Genomic DNA, 15,252 nt, shown 5'->3' with positions numbered 1-15,252 from the left:
TAAGGCAGAAAGCATGTAGTGTCCATGAGTGTCCATTGCCTCTTAAAGAAGACTCAGGATGTGGGACATGAGGAAGAAGAGATTAGCATACACATTGCAGCATAGCATGTGAAATAAGTCATAAAAAGACATGTAACTTGACATAGGTCTTGAAGGTTGACTATAAAGTGGATATATATATATATATATATATATATATATATATATATATATATAACTTTAGCCTGTACAAATTATTATTTTTGGAACTTTTGAGTCATCTGAGGTTAATAACCAGTATAATAGCAGTGTAGTGATGAATATATAGAATTAGAAGGCATGAACCTGCACTTTTATCAGACATAGTTAACCACATGAAAAAATTAGCCCCTTAAGCTTCTGTAAAATCCATTGCACTGAACAAGCCTCATGGTATTTCTTTAGATTGTCAGCGAAACTCACAGGATGCTCCATTTGCTGACTGCCATGCTTGCTCAGTTTTACACACGGATGTAGCATAGCAAACACAGCATGTATTGCATTTGCACAGTTGAGGTTTTCTATCTTCAAAATGCACCTTGTAAATGCCCCAGGACTCTTCCCTTCTGAAGTCTTGGTGCACATGGTTACAAAAGATGTTTCTAGGTGAGTTCAGACCATCTCAATTCAGAGAATCCCTGTCTTTTAACAAGAAACAGTAAAGAGGAAATTTTTACTTGTCCTAGGGGAAGAAGAAAGGGGACAGATCAGCCTCATCATCACCACCCAGAACATCGAGTAACATGGTCTTTTATAAAAAGAAATAGTTGATTCAAGTTTCAACATCACCATTTACTAATTGTGTAAATGTGAGCAAGCTATTATTTCCTCTGAATATCTCCTATTTTAAATCAAAGAGCATAAATGAAATTTTCTACTTCTTATATTTATTATGTGAATCAAATGTCTTAGAACACTTTTGGTGGGATATGGAGAACCAGGCTGCCTTCGTTTAGAAATTTAAATGGTTTTTCCCTTTGCCCCACTGGCAGAATTATTCTTGGCTGCATTTCTACCCTAGATCTGGTAGACCATTAAAGACTATTGTGAAAAGTTAGAAGGAAAATAGGTTTTAAGATAAGCTAAAGAAAAGGAGTGTCTCTGAGGACTATAAAGTGCCAGAGTAAGTGAAGAGTGGGCCAGGAAGCTGATGCTAGGAAAGTGGTCTGAATAGGTAGTGCATCATGATCTGGGAGGAGTTTACTTGTCTGAGAATGGATTTGGGTCCTATTTATACAAGAGACCTCACATGCAGCATCCTAAAGGGGCTCAGATCCTACTGGAAGAAGTCTGAAGACTTACAGACAAAAGACCTCTGCTACTTAATTTTTTTTCTTGCCTCTTAGAAGTTGAGATCAATCTATGACTTGGACATTTCTATTGCCTTAATATTTAATACTGTTTTCTACCACTGCATTTATCTTGACAAATTCTTCATTGATTACTTAATTGTCTAAAATGATTAAATTGGTCATTTCAGATGTGTCAGCTCCACAATTTATTAGATTTTCTTGAGATTAAAAATGGCTTGGTAGGTTATTAGACAAAAATAAGGGCTATCTTTTATCTTTATTCTTCTATTAAACCAAATATAGTAAAATTGACTACAGAAGCATTTACAATACGTATTTTAATAAGCTGTCACATTTTAACCATGATCCAACTAGTTTTGAGAAAACAACTTCATTTTCAATAAGAAATGTAACGACAGAATAGAATCTAATCCAATGTTTGCAGCTAACATTTATTTCTGGCGTGATTTTAGAACCTGGACACACTTCCTCCTTTTTTGATTTCTTTTTACATATTAACCAATTTCTCTTAAAGATAGAATATGTAAGATTAGAAGACTAAAACAATTTAATGGATTATTTTCACTCTTAGGTAGACAAGTTAGAAAATTTGAGAATCATTTTGAAGAATCTATGTGATCTATTTAGTTGTGTGCAAATTAAATATTTTGAAACACTATTTTAAGTGTGCTTTATCAGTGTTGTTAATTTAAATTTGGGAACATTTTGTACATTAGTCATCTATTGCAAGGGCAGGCTAGGAAAGCAAATAACTTTAAAATAACTTAAAAACTCTAGCATGTTCACAATAATAGACATCCACTTGTGTGGCGCATGAGTCTGTGCGCTGCCGAGGCTCCTACTGGGCTTGCCTCTAAATTGTGAGTTTGGTTTAGTTTTGCTCCACATGTGTCTTCTAGAATGGCTGAGTATTAAGGGCATGTTTTTCTCATTGTGATGGCAGGCATGATAGGAGACAATTGGAGTTATGTAAGCATGTTTAAAAGGACATGTTCATGTTCCACCCAATAACATTTCAATGCCCGAAGCAAACAGCATAGTCAAGCCACATTGGTTTATTTTAATTAAAGATTCAGCAGAGTCGCACTGCAAAAGGAAGGCTAAGTGTTATTCCCTAGAAAAAAGGAGAGATTTAGAACCAAATCTCCTCTCCCACTGTTTGGATAGAGGAGACAATGGATGCAGTTACTCACCAAAGAGCTGTCTATTAAACATAATAATAGTGTTTTCACAGAATTGGACTGAACTGAATGTTGCCTGGGTTGAACTGAGAAAGAAATGAGGAACCATTTGCAATTATCCAAAAGTCCTGTTTGTAAAGCTAGTGTGTATATATATAAGCACCCTGTATGCTTTTGTAACACATAGACACACTCATTACAAAGCTTATACTCTGATATCATAAACACACACACACACACACACACACACACACACACACACACACACACACACACACACACACACACACCTGTCTCTCAAGGGAAGTGGCTTAACTAGAAAATACTTCAGCAAAATACGAAGAACAATGATGATCTATTTTTCAAAATTCTTCTGCTTTCAGGCTATCTTCTAGATTACTTTAACTTCCCTCTCTTTTCTCATTGTGATTTTGTATAATGTTGCAAAAAGTAACAGTCTGTCCCATAGTGAACATCACCTTGTAGCTAACTTGTTACCTATCTGACTGCTACCATATGCTTAGCTGTAGTAGTAATTATGTCACGTGTAGACCAATCAAAAATAAATAGCCTGGAGTCATTTTGAGTGTCTTCATTTCATTTTTCTGAAAACTATAAAACTGGGCAAATGAACTTTTGGAGTTGTTGAGGTCTAGGATCATAGATGCCTTTATTATATCATGGTCACAGCACCAATTTCTGAACTATTTTTCTCGGTGGGGAAGTCTGTAGTCATGGGACAACCAGAAGAATCCCTTAGGACTTAATGCTGAATCCAGTAATGACTGTGAACAAAAGGTTTTGTCCCTGTTCAAAACTTCATATGACTATTTTAAGTCTAAAGCCAGCAGAAGTCAGGGCTCACTGTTTATGATGCACTTAGTATCCTGCTATAATAAATAGTCTTTTGGATAAAGATAATAAATCCCGTCTTGCTTATATGACAGGTGTTGGGGATTATGTTAGATTCTGCTATCCCCTTAAGAGGAAGCTCAGATGGCATGGGCTACAGAAGAGGGAGAAGATAAAATCCTTAGATTTGCACCTACTCCTTTGTGAGCCAGGCCTAAGGGAGCCATCCCAGCTGTAGTACTCAAGAGGAGGCTGGGGAGGAGCTGGGATCTGAGTGAAAGAGGTGTGTTTATAAATTCTAAGTTTTAAATACAGTGTAGCCCTTGAATGTACTGGATTTGTTTGTTGTACCATTACCAGCACGTCCACACTGTTCTCAGGACAACTGCTCTACAGACACTCACTGTTAGGGATTATGTCCATTGTAGAAAGACCTCAGAGCACCTGAGGCTACAATGAGGCTGGGGTTATCGCTGGTTCCTTGAATCTGAGTCGGTTCTCTTGAGTTTGGGGCATTTAACTAACACTTTGACAGTTATCCCTAGGCAATATTAGAAAACTGACTAATTTGAATGCAAGATGTGCTTCTAAAGAGATTTATTGAGTTTATTTGCCAGCCCACACTTAAGCTCTGTTTTTTTGTTTTCCCTTTGAGACAGTATCTCACAATGTCCCAATGTATTCTTGATTAGCCTTGGGCTCGCCTCATCCTCCCAAGTGCTGGGCTTGAATACCTTCACCATCATACTTTGCCCAAGTCCTTTTTATTTACTGGGAAGACAGCCAAGTGTTTCTTGAAGCTTCAGGTGGAAGAACTTCAATATTTCTTCACAAGATGCATTTAAGACATCTCAGAAATAAATTTCAGACCACTGAGTAGAAATTGTAGATAGGAAGATTTCAGCCAAACGTAAGAGTTTTCTCTTACCATGGGGCAGTCTAGCAATCAGATTATTTAGAGCATTGGCTACCATTAGAGCACTTCCATATTGAACCAAATGACCTTGTTCACTGAGTATGACTCTTACACCAATTTTTACTGAGATTCCCTTGATGGTGTCGGGGGAGGGCACTTTACAAAATTTGAGAGAGACATTTCTAGAATATTTTCTCATTTCTTGCTTCTCTAAGAATGGTCTACTGGGGCTCCAATCCTCACTCTCTAACACCTGCTGTACCTCTGCCTTCATTTCAGAAGGATTCTCCAGGATTGCGGAGGGGAAGCCTCTGGTTGGCAGGTGTGTAGACATGTTTCTATGATTCCATATACAATCTAGGATCACTTGGGAAGAAAGTTTCATTGAGGAGCTGTCTAGATCAGATTGAGCAGAGCAAGAGTCTGAGAAGTTGCCTTGATTATACTGATTTCTGTGCAAAGGCCAATCCATTCTAGGTGGCACAAATGTAGAAGATTCACATTTATGAAGCATCTTTCCAACTGAGGAGAGAGTAAAGACACTGAGATCATTAGGAAGCTGTATAAGAAAACACAAAAAACAAATCTTCTGTCTTAATACCCTTTGTCCTTTTGTATATTGTCAAACATATACGACATCACTGGGCAAGAAGCATAGCCACTAAATCTATTCTTGCTGTCCTTACGTCATCTTCAACCATTTCTATATTGATTACAGATGATACATAGAGCAAGAAGTGACCTTAAGGAAGTCAACCTCTAGCTTCACAGAGTGCCAGGGTCAGAGCTATATCACATGTTGTCCTACCTTCATTTAGATTGCTGTGAGAATACACCCTGAGAAAAAGCAACTTAGGGGAGAAAGGATTTATCTAGTTCTTCTACTCTACCTTGATGACAGAAACTTCAAGGGTGATCTTTAGTTCTACAGTCTTAGACCAAACAGTTGTATTACTAGGCCCTACTTCTGCCTTCTCTGAGGGTTTGTTTAGCTCCCAGAGGAAATGTTGAGCATCCCTGATATTGATTTAGGAAACACAGTACAAGTTCATTTTTATTCCAGTCTAACATTAAGAAAACCTCAATTGCTTCCCCTCATGAGTGACTTTATTGAAGACAGTAAATTTCCTGGCCATTTGTCACCTCTCAAATCCAACTTCCCTCCTTTCTTTTTTTTTCTTTTTTTTTTTTTTCGAGACAGGGTTTCTCTGTGTAGCTTTGCGCCTTTCCTGGATCTCGCACTGTAGACCAGGCTGGCCTCGAACTCACAGAGATCCGCCTGCCTCTGCCTCCTGAGTGCTGGGATTAAAGGCATGTGCCACCACTACCCGGCTCTCCTTTCTAATCTCTCTTCATCCTCTACTGAATGGGACCATGAGAAGAGAAGTAGTTCATGAGAACTGATCTGACCCAATGGTAAGTTTACCATAATATTTTTGCCTGGAACTGTCATTGGGAATTTTGAACTTGAAACTGAGATGGTAATATCCTGAAAACCAAGACTGAGCCCCTGTACTTACTTAGGATAAAGTAGACTTTTTATTTATTACTCTTTTAATTGGGAATCAGAATTGAAGAGTAAACTGATGGATTTTTAAACCCTGGGCTACGTTACACTTGTACTTTCAAAGTATCCAGTGCAAATGATTATTTTCCATATTGTAAACCTACCTATATCAGTCAAAAACATTTTTTTTGAGCACTCAATAAGGGCACTGAGGGAATAATAGAGGAAATAACCCATGTCCATGCTTCTTAGATGTCATAAAACCAACTGTAAAGCTATGGTTTGTAGTCAGAAGTTTTCCTGTGTCCTGCCAAGTCCTGTGGTTGCTCAGACCCAAATAAACACACAGGGGCTTATATTATTTTCAAACTATGGCCATGGCAGGCTTTATGCTAACTAGCTCTTATATCTTAAATTAACCCATTATTCTTATCTGTTTAGCAGCGTGGCTTGGTACCTTTTCTCAGTTCTGCCTTGTCATCTTGCTTCCTCTGTGTCTGGCTGGCAAGTCCTGACTCAGTCCTTCCTCTTCCCAGAATTCTTCTTGTCTACTTACCCTGCCTATACTTCCTGCCTGGATACTGGCCGATCAGCATTTTATTTATCAACCAATCAGAGCAACACATATTCACAGAATACAGAACAACATCCCACAGCAATGGTTTGCATCTGAAATGTGCTGTTCAGTTCAGGCTCATGTGTTTGAGCACCAGTTCATCATCTGTGGACAGTTGTAGAGGTGGGCCCTGGGTGGCAGAGGTGGGTCACTAGAGGGTTTTTTTTAGGGTTTTAGCCTAGCCTCATTTCTGTCCTGGTCTCTGCTTCATGGTCTGTCAGTAGATGATGAACTCTAGCCTTGTGCTTTCACTACCATGAATTATACCTTGCCTTCAGTGCCATGATGGACCCTATCCTTTAAATCTACAATGCAAATATACCTCTTACAGGCAAATCTGGGAAACAGGGTTCTTCCATGGCCACTCTAAGCAGTGTCGTGAGATCCTGCCTCAAAAAGGAAAGAAAAGGCTGGGGATATAACTCAAGAGAATGATGCTTGCCTAGCATGGAGGAGCTCCTGGATTCAACTGCCAGAACCAGACTAAATAAGTAAGTGGTTAATGAAGCAGATAAGTAATCAGTCCATGACTCTTCCCCTGTTGCTTCTTTCAGGTATTTGGTCATAGAGAAGAGAAAAATGAAGAAACACAATGATGTCTAAGCACACTGCCAAGTTTGTACAGTTTTTAAAGTGGAACTATTATGCATTTTAAACATAAAAGTAGACTTTGATGAAACAATATTTCACATACAGAGAGGCCTGAGGCTAAAATGAACAAAACATCTGATCTCTGTAATCGTATAATCTGATGGGTTGGGGACTGATTGCCGTTCATGAAAGATGGAATTGTGAAGACAAATGAGAAAGCCAGTTACAAATCAATATGCAAAACAGTTAGTGCATCAATCAGAAGCCCTCATAACTTAGTGCTCCAGGAAAAAACCCCCGCACACTGGAGATAAGCAATGAGAATGAAAAATAAAGCCATGCATATTTACCTAATGTGCTGATCTAAAGACAAGGAAATTGAAGTCCAAGGTTATAGAAAGATACTCAGCCTTCAGAACACACAATCTACCTAAAAGGAAATTATATTTATGTGTGCAAATTTACATGCATATAACCTGTGTGTGATTCTGTGTTCAAAGGCCAAGCATTTTTTTTCTATCCAAAAAAAAATGTGTCAAACAGTAATAATTTTGTTTCTGAAACATTAAGGCCAAGTGATTTGCATTCATCCATTGTGAAGTGAAAATGGAACTTGTCAACTCTTCATGACTAGGGCATAAATCTTTATGCCACCTACATGGCAATGATATACAATGCCATGTCAAGTTAATAACGTCTAGTGGTGGGCAGATGTAAATAGAAAAGTTGACAATGCAGAAGAAAAGCCCTTATGGACTTGCAGGTATAAAATGTGGAAATTGGAATATGGGTTAAAGCTTTGCAGTTACATAACCAATACTCTGTTTTGTGTAGTATGAAATAAAATTTGGAGTGGTGATTTGTCACCAGGCATAGTGAAGAATGCTAGTTTGTTTCTGAAGAGATGCAAAAGTTTTCTGAAGAGATCAGAGGAAGCAGCTCTATTCAAGCTTGTTTTTAAGAAGCCTGAAGCAACTAGTAAAGGCATCCAAGTAAGAGTGTGTTTCATTTCCTAATAAATATTTGGGAAGTGAACAGAAGTTTATATAACTGCTGAAATACTTGTGGGCCTATTATCTCTATCCCTGTACAGGAAAAGTATGACTCTTCAATCTCAGTGCATCCTGTGTACTCTGTACAAGACAGATTTCCTAAACCCCCTTCTAGCTTATGACAAAGGAAAATAAAATGTATATTTCATAGCATAAAGTGCTGCTACACATTCAATTCCCAATGTGTGTGACTCAAGACAGAGCACACCATTGTTGAATTACTCTAGCTAAAGGACACCTGCTGGCACGGAGGAAATGGACTTGAACATAATAAAATAAACCAGGAGTATTAAGGTCAGCCTTATCTCATCACGCTCACATTTATCTCCCATTCTGTATGGAAAGCTAATGTGGACAAATTATCTTAATGGTGGAAAGGGCAACCTGTGTTTCCGTTCAGGTCACAGACACCTGAGACTCACACAATTACTTTGCTGCTCTAGGAGCTGCCTTCTGCCACCGAGCTGGAGTCCTGCTTGCTGCTCTTGTTGCAAACATGACTGCAATCCTGGTATACAGTGGAGTCTTCAAAACCACAGGATAAGCTTATGCAAATAAGGCTGGGCTTGCTATTTCTTCTTAGTCACTTAGTGTGTCAGACTGGCATTTATTGTGAATTAAAATTATGTTATTAGACTTCTCTGTGACTCAAACACTCTATGAAGTGAACTAAAATGTTAGTTACTGCTGCTGCCTTGAAAGCTCTTGAATGACCTTGATTTTCAGTTATCTCTCATTATTTCCATCTCATGCTTCTTCGGGCTTCAATGACCTTTTCTCAACTTGATCCTGAGAGCTGAGTTTCCTGCTACGTGAATTCAGTGTAGTACTGTGAAGACTCATTTTCCTTTCCTAGCCTTGGTTAAGTAGCAATGGGTTAGGATCACATAGTTTTACTAAATCTAAACTCTGTGGTCTTTCTCATATTTTATGGCATTGTTAAAGATTATATTCATGGTCTCTGATAGGCTGGACTTTAAAGAACTTTTATGGACACATCAAGGCCTGGCATTGATTGTGTTCTTGCCTCTTTCAGTTTCAGTTTTCTATGGAATAATTTAGAAGCCAATTCATGAAAAACAAATCCATTATATTGTACTCACTACTGGAAAAAAGGAAATAAAAAAGATAAATTTAAATTTATATTTCTGTGGGAAAAATATTGTGTGCACTCTGATGCTGTTAGGGTGGCTCAGTAGACTAGAACACGAGCTCTTTAGTGCACCATTTCCTGCAGGGTGGTTTTCTATCTGTGTTTTCCTTTTGTATCTCTGAGTCTCTGTTTTTCTCAGTCTCTTTCATACAAAGTATAGTGTCAAAAGCTATAAATGGAAACATTTGGAATCAAAAGTTATGCTCTTCTTGAATGTAATCATTGTTTAAATTCTATTTAGGGTAGGCATTAAACATGGGATTTGTGAAGCTTAAGTACTGAAATATAAAACTCAGTTTAGCATATGTTTATGGGGGTGCATCAATGCAGGCCTGTTGTAATGAATTTATTTATTTATTCTATTCTGAAAATTTATCAAATGTCTATTATGTGCCGAATACTCTTCTAGGCACTGAACATGGAACAGTGAATAGCACAGAGTTCCTTCTGTGGTTTACATCCTGGTAAAGGGCATGGTTTCTGTCAGTATTGGCAAGTGGGGAATCAATTTTCTCAACTTGATCCTGAGAGCTGAGTTTCCTGCTATCTGAATTCAATGTAGTACTGTGAAGACTCATTTTCCTTTCCTAGCCTTGGTTAAGTAGCAATGGGTTAGGATCACACAGTTTTACTAAATCTAAACTCTGTGGTCTTTCTCATATTTTATGGCATTGTTAAAGATTATACACTCATACAAGGTAAGGTAAATGCATTGACTTTCTCTCATACAAGGTAAATGCTTCTCATAGATTTATGGTATTACACCTAGTTGAAGCTACTTAGAAACTCATAGTGAAGAATACTTTAATAGAAAAAGTTCTTTGGGAATGTTAGTGTTTGTAGCTTGTTATTTTTAAGCCGAAAGGATATAGTTAGCAGTCTAAGGCAACCTAATGCATATTTTCATTCTGTATACTAGGTCAAATATAGGGCAGCAAGATGGCTCAGAAGATAAAGGTGCTTGTTGCTAAGCTTGGTGATTTGACTTTAATCTCTGGGACCCATGTGGTGGAAGGACAGACACAATCTCCTGCCCATGTTGTCCTATGTCTTCCACTATTGTGACATGATTCCCCCTGCAATAAGAAAATAAATGCAATCAAATATATCAGATGAATCACAAATTCAACAATTTTGAAATTGCATTTAATCCATTCATTCTGTTATATTAGAGTTCTACAGAAGAGTAGAAGGGATCTGATACATTTAATTAATTAATTGAAATCAGTTCATCTGTGTGGAGGCTGACAAGTCCTTTCTGATTTATAACCTAAGATTGGCTGTCTGTTACAGAAGCAGTTAAAAGCTGATCTTCCTGTTGGAAGATTATGAGGCAAGAGATTTCTGTATTACCAAGGGTGAGGCCAGCATTTTATTCTGTTCAAGCATCAGTTGATTGGGTGACATCTAGCTATATTTAGAAAGTCAATCTACTCTGTCTAGTGACTGTAGTAGGTAGTTCCAGCTTTGACCTAGAAGCACTGCCCCTAGTGAGGCTTCAGGTAACTGCCATACCTGCCTATGACCTGCCCCTGGGGTGCTGCGAAGATGGAAGCCCTTAAGAAATGAGATCCAGTTGTGCTCGCTCTCTTGGTTCCTTGTGATCCTGGATGCTGGATGGTAGAACAAGCAAAGTTCTCCAGAGAACACTGCTGGACTGCACCTCACCTCTCCAGATCCTGTAACCAACCAACCCCTTTACTGGCTCTAAGTTACCCCAAAATAAACCTCCTTTTTAACTATGTGGAGTTGCCTTAATAAATCCCCACAATAAGTAACAAAATGTTAATCACATACATAACAGAGAGTACTAGGAATAATGTTTGTTTGTTTTGTCAAATACCTGAGGACCCTGAGGCCCCATCACCTTGACAGATGAACTTAATCTATACCATGCCTACAAATCTGTTCTTTAAGGGTATATTCAAGTTTTATAAGGATTAAACATTAGATACACATTGGGAACGCATTCAATCAGCTTATAGAATTCTATATTAGTAAATACATGCTTCCTTTATATACTTATCTATTGAACTTTTTCTCATAGAAGTCATTAAATGGCTGCAGTATTTTTTTACTGTATGATTACAGATTATAATTATTAATAAATTTACTGTCTGCATGGCACTCTGGTAAAACAGTGTTTACATTAGAAAAAGAAAAACTGACATAGGGACATCAGACAATATCATCACACCATTTTGTTAGGAATGACACGAAATTGTTAAGTAGAAATGTTGTATGTAAGTTGCATGAAATTGAGGGCTGTTGTCCATTTTTATATTGTCATATATATATATTTGTCTTTCTCTACTTATGACTTCATGTTTCTGGTTTCCTAAAGTCAAGTATCATCCAAAACTACTCAATGGAAAATTCCAGAAGATAACTTGGGAAGAAATTTTTCATTATGTGTTGTGAAGAAAGAACTTTCTGCCTAGGATTTAAACTTAGAATTAATTTGTTGACCATCTTTGGTAATCATTTTGAAAAATATTGTTAGGATTTCTAGTACATGCAGAGTTAAACTTATAAGGGATTATTATAAGTAATTATGTTATGATTGTTTGTTAAGAATGTTGTTATAATTTTGGACTTTTCTTCCTTAACCATCTAAAAGGAGAAAATATTTTGACTTATTTTTTAAAAATTTCATCTTTAATTAAAACATTATATCATTTATCCCCCTCTATCCAATCCAACCCCTTACATATCCTCCCTGCTCTGTACTTCCTCTCAGATTCACGGCTCATTTTTCTTTAGTTGCTATTGCTACATATGCATATATGCTGTGGTTGTTTGAATGTAATTGGCCCCATAATCTCACAGGGAGTGGCACTATTAAGAAGTGTGGCTTTCTTGGAGTGGGTATGGCCTTGTTGGAGGAAGTGTGTCATTGTGGGGAAAGGCTTTGAGGTTTCCTATGTTCAGGATACCACACAGTGTCTCAGTAGATTTCCTGCTGCCTTCTGGTCAAGATGTAGCACTCTCAGCTCCAGCACCACATCTGCCTGCATGTCATCATGCTCCCTGTCTTAATGATAATGGACTGAACCTCTGAAATTGTAAGCAAGCCCCAATGAAATGTTTTCTTTATAAGAGTTGCTGTGGTCATGATGTCTCTTCATAGCATTAGTAACCCTAACAAAGACATATGCAAATAAATGTAAAAATGCCACCCACTAAGTACTTTATGTTTTATGTATATGACTTCAAGACTGAGGACTTGGTATTGGATAACCAATTAAGAGTTCATCCCCAGGGAATAATAATTCTCCCTCTCTCAGCAATCCTTAATTGTTTTTTAACTCTTTATCTGGGGTTGGGATCCTGTGATGTGTCTTCCATGCATGCTGGCATATCAACTGGTGTTATTGTTCAGGTCTTTTTGAGACAGCCATTGTGTTGAGATTTCATGTGTGTAATTTTCCTGTCATATTTAGAAGGCACAATCTTGTAGTAGACTTCCTGGTTCCATGGCTCTTAAATCTTTCCATTTCCTCTTTCCTGATGCTTTCATAGCTTTATGTAAAGGAATTGTAAATGTGTCAACTGAGGCTCGGCAGCTAGTTATTCTCTGCATTTTGACTAGGTATGGCTTTCTGTAATAGTCTCCATCTGCTGCAAAGTTTAATTGATGAGAGGTGAGAGCTGTACTTTTCTATAGGTTTAGAATGTATTTAGAAATTGTACTAGCTTAGGAAAGTGGCAGTAATAAGTTTTCCCCTAAGACTCATGATCTCACTTTCCCAGAGTGGTTGGCTGGGTTTATAGTACCAGGCATGATTTCTCTCCTGTTAACTGGGTTAAAATATTAGAACACTGGAAAATTATAAGTTTAGTTTTCACTGTTCTCTGATGTCTCTATTTTTAACCACATGAATACTGAAAACATGTAACTATTTCTTTCATTGTTATTCATCATTCATTTAATGGACTGGACAGTTTATTATTATAAGTGAGCCAAACTATAATAATATTAAAAATTGTTATAGACATTATTTATACATTTAAATGAATATAGTATGATATTTTGGTAGAAACAGTTATAACCTTTGAAACCTTTTGAATTACCAAAGTTGGAGCTTTGTGAAAAGCAAACTCCATAGGCTATTTTGATCTTCAACTAAATTCTTGTTACCTTATTTACAAAGAATTATATGATAATTGTATTAATTGTTACCTCATGGTTGAGCTAACCCATTCTCTATTAGTAATGCTTCATTAATGCTAGTTGGACTGTGAATGATGAATGGCCAAAGCAAAATTCATCACTGAAATCTAAAGGTAGGTGTGCTTTCTTTCTCTTGAGTGGTAAGAATAGAAGTCAGTGTGAGGTAGATGTGCAGGGCATCTTTCTTCTCTGCTAAGACAAAAAGGACATACTTGAGTATTTGTAAGGGATCCTGTTACCGATCTCACTTGTTTCCTTGATGATAGATACGGTGATTGCAGTGAGACAGACTCTCAAAGCAGCTTTATTTGCTCTTCTCTGATGGTCATAGATATTGAGTACTTCAAATATTTATTTTACATTTATATTTCTTCTTCTGAAAGCTATTTAGTCAGTTTATTCACCAATTTATTGGATGGTGTAGTGGTTTGAATGTAATTGGCCTCCATAAGCTCATAGGGAGTGATACTTTTAGGAGGTGTGGCTTTGTTGGAGTAGGTATGGCCTTTTTGGAGGAAGTGTGTCACTGTAGGGGTGGGCTTTGAGGTCTCATATATACTAAAGCCACACCCAGTATCTCAGATGACTTCCTGCTGCTTGAGGGTCAAGGTGTAAGAACTCTCAGCTCCTTCTCCCACACCTTGCCTGCCTGCATGCTGCCTTGCTTCCTGCCATGACAATAACAGACTAAACCTCTGAAACTCTAAGTGGGTCACCCCAATTAAATGTTTTCCTTTATAAGAGTGGTGTGGTCTTGGGGTCTCTTCGTGGTAATAGAACCCCTAACTAAGATAGATGGTTTGCTTTTTTGGCGCTTAAATTTTCATTTCTTTACATATTCTATATAATAGTCCCCTGCCTGATCTGTAACTGATTCATATTCAGCAGCTCTCTCCTAACTCTGATGACTTTTTCTTTTGCTGTGCAGAGCTATTTAATTTCATGAAATCCAATTTATCAATTTTTGGGATTATTTCCAATGTTATTAGAGTCCTATTCAGAGACTCTTTGCTTATGCCTGTGTCTTGAAATGTTATTGCCACTTTCCCTTTAGCAGGTTTAAGGTTTAAGAAGAAGCAAGATATAAAGGCCACCTATGCTCATGGATTAATATTGGGAAAATGACTGTATTATGAAAATCAGTCTTCATACTCAATGAAATCCCTATTAAACTTTTAATTATTCTTCAGAGAACTAAAAAGAAACAATTTTGAAGTTTGTATAGAAGCATATAAGACCACAAGCAGCCAATGCAACCCAAAGCAGAAAGATCAACACAGAAGTATAACTGTATTTGATTTCAATTCATACTATGGAGACATAATAAAAACTATATGGTACTGGTAGAAAAATAAACATTCAGACCAATGGAATACAATTAAGCACCCATAGATAAATCCATGCTCTGACAGAGGCCAAATTTCTAACAAAAATGTAACAAAACAAAACATATATCTAGAAAAAGACAACATTTTAAACTAAACATGCTTGAAAAACTGTAGGCAAATGAAACTATATCCATACTTTTATCCTATACAAAAAGCAAATCAAATGGATCCAAGACATTAACATACCACGTATTCATATTATTATTGTTTTTTTCATTTTTCTTTATTAAGAAATTTTGAACTCACTCTACATACCACCCACAGATCCCACCTCCTCCATCCTCCCACCCCCAGCCCTCCCTCCTGAGCCACCCTATATCCCCACATCCCCCAAATCAAGGTCTCCCATGGGGAGTCAGCAGAGCCCGGCACACTGAGTCTAGGCAGGTCCAAGCCCCTTCCCACTGCACCAAGGCAGTGCAAGGTGTCAAACCACAGGCACCGAATTCCCAAAAGCCTGCCCATGCACCAGTGATGGATCCAGATCCCCC

Source organism: Peromyscus californicus, unplaced genomic scaffold, assembly GCF_007827085.1.
Source record: "Peromyscus californicus insignis strain IS unplaced genomic scaffold, ASM782708v3 Scaffold_12__1_contigs__length_115047231, whole genome shotgun sequence".
Taxonomy (NCBI): domain Eukaryota; kingdom Metazoa; phylum Chordata; class Mammalia; order Rodentia; family Cricetidae; genus Peromyscus; species Peromyscus californicus.
The sequence above is the reverse complement of the archived record's forward strand: the minus strand, read 5'-3'. Positions refer to the sequence as shown.